The sequence below is a fragment of the Microtus pennsylvanicus genome, chromosome 13 (genome assembly GCF_037038515.1).
Source record: "Microtus pennsylvanicus isolate mMicPen1 chromosome 13, mMicPen1.hap1, whole genome shotgun sequence".
NCBI lineage: Eukaryota > Metazoa > Chordata > Mammalia > Rodentia > Cricetidae > Microtus > Microtus pennsylvanicus.
The window spans coordinates 639,194-645,580 of NC_134591.1; positions in this window are offsets into that span (position 1 = coordinate 639,194).

Here is a 6,387-nt window from a genome sequence, read left to right on the forward strand (position 1 = left end):
GAATAAACCATCTATTGTATACAGGAAACACCTCCACAAAGACAGAGTAAAGGTTATGGAAAAGGACCCAAGAAACAATCTGGTGTGGCCACCGTAATATCTAACATTAGATTTCAAACTAAAGTCAGAACAGTTGGAGAAGGACACTATATACTAATAACAAGTTCAATCTATCAAGATGAAGTCTTAATCATTGTCATACAAGTGCACTCACACATGTAAAGGAAACATTATTAGAACTCAGATCGCTCATATAACCCTACACACTACTGGTAGGAAATCTCAGCATTCCACTCCAGACAATGGGCAGGTCAACCAGACAAAAATTTATAACCGAAATAAGAGAGCTAAGAGATGTAATGAATGAAGAGGCCCTAACAGACATCTATAAAACAATACACACAAACAGGAAAGAATATACCATCTTCTCAGCACCTAATGAATACTTTTATAAAGCTGACCACACACTATGCAACACAGGAAACATACACAGAAAAACAAAGAGTAATACACCGTGTCCTATCAGATGACCACGTTTTAAAATTAGAATTTGACAACAACAGCACTCTCAGAAATCATACAAAAGAGTGGAAATTGAACAGGAAACTACTTAGCCACCCATGGATCAACGTAAAATAAAATAAAAACTTTTAGAAAGTAGGGTTAACCCAAACCTATGAACAATATGAATGTAGTGCTAAGAGGAAACTTCCTAGCTCAAACAGAAAGCTCACACTAGTGACTTAACATATGTGAATACTCTTGAACAAAAAAAGCAGACATGACCAGGAGCAGAAAACAGAAAATAATCAAATTGAGGGATGAAATACTTTATATAGAAACAAAAAATACAAAGAATCAATGAGACAAAGAGCAGGTTTTTGTGAAAATAAAGATAGACAAACCCTTATGCAAACTAATAAAAAAGACGAGGAACATCCACTAACACAATCAGAAATGAAAAGGGGACAACAGATATTAAGGAAATCCACAGAATCCTTAGATCTTACAACAGAAACCTGTACTCCACAAAATTGCGAAACAAATGAAAAGGACAATTTTCTGGCTAGGTAGCATTTACATAAATTACATAAAGCTTAGGTGAGCATGTATATACTCCTAAAGGAAATATAAGCTCTCATAAAAAGCAAACAATATCCCTGGGCCAAATAGTTTTAATGAAGAATTCCATCAGAACTTCCTAGACTCCTAAGTGTTGCACATAATATAACCAGAGGGAACATTGCCAGAACTCTTTTTATGAGTATGCAGTAAGATTGATGCGAAAACAAAAAGACTCAACCGAGAAAGAGATTTAAAAAATAATCTCAGTAACGAACATGAATGCAAAAATACTCAATAAAATGATGGCACACCGAATCCAGGAATACATTATGAAAACAGTCATGATCGGTACAGCAGAGATGCAGGGATGGTACAGTCAGAAATGCATTAATGTAGTCCATGATACAAATAATCATAAAGAATAAATTAATATGAACAACCTAATAAGTAATAAAATAGGCACATATCGCACTTGTCATAAAAGGCTCTCAGCATAGTCCATTAATCATACCTGGGAAAATGTTAATGAAAATTAAGAAATATCATAATCTGCATGTCCAGATTTTACATAATGTACTCTAAAACATCAGCTATATATTTGGAAAACTTTTGAACAAATTTGGCAAAGTACTTCGATAAATATTGGTCAATTGGGGCATGTATTATGGTTAACCTAGTAACAACAGCTCGGAAATATCACTTGTGATTTCCTAAGTGTCACCAGGATGAATCAAGCCGAGAATAAAACTAACAGGAGGACGTTTTCTGGCACTGATTACCTTCCACACAGCCCCAACTGCAATACAGATCCACATTTACAAGATGATAGCTGCCTTAACCCAAACCCTAACCTTAACTGTAACCCCTACCCTATCCCTAACCCTAACCCTAACCCCTAAAACTAACCCTAACCCTAACACTAACACTACCACTAACCCTAACCCTAACCCCTAACCCTAACCCAACCCTAACCCTAACTCTAACCCTAACCCTAACCCTAATCCCTATCCCTACCCCTACCCCTACCCCTAACCCTAACCCAAACGTTATCCCTAACCCTAACACTAACCCTACCCCTAACCCTAACTCTAACCCTAATCGCTAACCCTAACCCTAACCCTACCCCTATCCCTACCCCTAACCCTAACCCTACCCCTAACCCAAACCCTAACGCTAACCCTAACCCTAACCCTACCCCTACCCCTAAACCCTAACCGTAACCCTAACCCCAAACCCTAAACCCTAACCCCTAACCGCTAACCCAAACCCCTAAACCCTAACCCCTAACCCTAACCCTACCCCAACCCTAACCCTAACCCTAACCCTACCCCAACCCTAACCCTAACTCTAACCCTAACGCTAACCCTAACCACTAACCGTAACCCAACCCTAACCCTAACCCTAACCCTACCCTTAACCCTAACCCTAACCCTACCCACAACCCTAACCATAACTTTAATCCAACCCTAACCCTAACTCTAACCCTAACCCTAACCCCTAACCCTAACACTAACCCTAACCCTAACCCCTAACCCCTAACCCTTAAACCCTTAAACCCTTAAACCCTAACCCTTAAACCCTAACCCTTAACCCCTAAACCCTTAAACCCTTAAACCCTTAAACCCTAAACCCTAACCCTAACCTTAACCCCAACCCCTAACCCCTAAACCCTAACCCTAACTAGAAACCTAACTCTCACCAGAACCCTAATCAGACACCTAACTAGAAACCTAACTAGAACCTGAATCTTAAACCTAACCAGAATCCTAACCCTAACCAGAACTCTTTAAAACCTCAGTCAGAACCCCAAGCAACAAACCCTAAATCCAAACCATAACACTAACCTGAACATGAACACGAATACTAACCCAAACTATGACCCAAAGCTTAACACTAAACACTAAACCCATAAACGCTAATCATACTTCTAATCCAAATCCTGACCTGAACTCTTAACCTAACCGTAAACCATAACCCAAACCGGAACCTAAGCACTACACCCTAAAAGCAATGCCAACCCAAACACAACCAGAAACCGTAACACCCTAATCATAACCAGAACACCTAACCCTAACACTAGCCACTAAACCCAACACCGACACCTAACCCATAAACACCAACAGTAACCCTAACCCTGTAAACATAAACCTTACACCAAACCCCTAACAAGGAACGCCAACACCAAATCCAATCCGGACCCTAACACTCACCCCAAATCGCGCCAAGAACCTAGAAATGTAACTGAACACTAAACAGATAACCACACAAAATCAATACCCCCTAACCCAAACCAGGACCGGATCCGTAAACAGAAACCATGATCAAAAACATACCCGAACCCCAACGCGAAACTAAACCATAACCCAAACACTAACCCAAAGACAATCATTAATACTAAACCCTAACCTGGAACCTAACACAAACCCATAACTCCATTACAAACCCAAGCTGTACATGTACCCTCGACCCCACTTCAAAAACCTGAAACTGATAACCTAACAAGACTCATAACCAATAAGCAATAAAAAAGAACATCAACATGAGCCAAAAACAGAAGCCACACCACAACACAAAACCTAACACAAACCCAAATGCTGATTCAAAACCAAAAACAAAACCGTAAATCAATGCATGAACAAAAGACAAAGCACACAACCATATCTTAAACAAATCAAAATCCCTAAATCTAAAACATACCATAAACCCAAGCAAAGCACAAGAACAAAACACTGTCCAGAACCCTAACCCTTAACACAAATCTGAGCCAGAACTGGAACTCATAACTCTAACCCCTTAACCCTAAAACCTAACTCCAACTGTAACCCAATTACAGACCAGCACCACCACCATCATAACCCCCTAGACACTACCCATAGACCTAAATCCTGGCCCTAGCTCTAAGCCTTATCCACAAACCCTAGCCATAAACCTTATCCTAACCAAGGACCAAGAACAGAGTGTCCAGGTACCTGGCAGGACAAGAAATCATCTCGGATAGACATACTGGGTAAAATCCCCAAGCCCCATCCAAATTGGTTTTTCGTCTCTAGCTAGCTAACAAGGGATAGTTGCCTACATGCAGTCTACCCTAATACTCACCCCGCCCACTGAACCCTGAAAGCTGCTAACCCCATCCAACACAAAAACTTACCTATTTGTGCTCCAACGTGCTGCAACTCTGAAAGAAATGGGTTACAATACAGAGAAAACAAACAGGTACATGAACAGCAACACAGCACAACGCCACACTCTCTGGAACAACAATAGTCAGACAAATATTTTGGGTCATCCTCAACCTGCCTCAGGTCAGAAGATCAAGAGAGCAAGTCCACAAACAAGCTGTGACTGCACAGAGAATACCAAAGGAGCAATAAAGTAAAACGGAAAAAAAAAGAGCAGGAGAAATGAGACCCCCCAAACCACAGAGCAGACCAAGAACACTTCCCAAAGACTCAGACAGCCACTGTAACAATTTGAACAAGAGGCAAAGACACTGTCAAGGTAAAATGAAAAGAAGAAGTTGGTCGACTATAATGCAATAATTTATACATCATCCTAAGGGGTCACACTGAAACATCAGAAACAAGTGATCACAGACCAGGCAGATTTCGAAACAAAGGAAAAAAGGACTATAATTATGTAAGAAGATAACTTTATTGAGATGATAAATACATATAAAGTGAAATGAAAATCTAACTAAAAAACGAAGAAAAAAGCAACAGCTAAAATATGAAAAAAATTAAAAATCACACAAAAAAGCAAGATAACGAAGGGGTAAAAACCAGACTGCTGATGAAAACGGTTTAAGACCAAAGACTGAAATATAAGCCATAAAGAAAACAATAGAAACCCCAGATATGAAAATCCAGGAAAAATTGAACAGAAACTACAGAGGGAAGTACAACCAACAGAATAAAAGAGAGATGGAAGAGAGAATCTCAGGTTTGAAGAATGCTAGATCAGGTAATGAAAAAAACCCATGAAACCTAAAACAAAACCTAAGAAATGAGGAATAGAAGGCACAGAAAATATAATCAAGAAAATTACAAAACGAAACTTTCAAAACTTAAAGAAGGATATCTTACCTTAAGAAGGAGGTATAAGAAGCATAAACAACAACAAATAAAGTAGATTAAAAAGATCCCCTAGTCATATCACAAAACATCACACACAAAAGCATACAGAATAAAGAATATCAGGATGTGCAAAAGAAAACGGACAAGTAACATATTTAGGTAAACCTATCAGAATTACTCCCAACTTCTCAAAGAAAACCGTGAAAGCAAAAAGAGCTGGGATAAATGTGCAGCAGGCAATATGAGACCTTGAATACAAATACAGACTACTAAAACCTCCAAAGCTTCCTTTCACCATTGGTTAAAAACAAGGTATCACCTGACCAAAAAAAAAAATATATACGTAAAGACGTATCAAAATTCCCACCCTTACTAAAAGGAAAACACCAACGCAAGAATGAAAACTTCACACACAAATTCTAAAGCAAAAAAAAAAAACTCGCATCAGCAAAGCTCTAACAACAACTCTCAATTAAAAATAACAGAAATTATCATCTATTAGTCATTAATGTCTCTTACTATACATGTGCTCAAATCACATATAATGACACAGTCTAAGAGAATAGAAAGGAAAACAAAAATCAACAATCTATTGTATACAGGAAAAATACCTCAACATCAAAGACAGACAGCACCTCAGAATAAAGGGTATGGAAAAGGACCCAAGAAACAATCAGGAACGGCTACCATAATATCTAACATTAGATTTCTAACTAAAGTAAGTCAGAACAGTTGGAGAAGGCACTATATACTAATAACAAGTGATGGAGGAAGGTCATTGGTTAAAATAAAAGAAGCTGCTTGGCTCTCATTGGTTAGGAGATAGGTGGGAGGAGTAAACAGAACAGAATGCCGGGAGGAAGAGGAAGTGAGCTCAGACTCCGCAGCTCTCCTCTCTGGAGCAGACGTAGGAGAGACGCCATGCTACCTGCTCCAGGGAAGACGCACGCGATGAAGCTCCGACCCAGGATGGACTTAGGCTAGAATCTTCCCGGTAAGACCGGTGCTATACAGATGATAAGAAATGGGCTAGTCCAGGTGCGAGAGTTAGCCTAGAAGAGGCTAGATAGAGATGGGTCAAGCAGAGTTTAAAAGAATACAGTGTCCGTGTAATTATTTTTGGGTAAGCTAGCCGGGCAGGCGGCTGGGGTATTGGGGACACAGCCCCGCCGCAGCCCCATATTACTACAAATGACGCCCAGACATGTGGCTAACTGAGTCCACAGAAAGCCTGAGACAGGTTGGG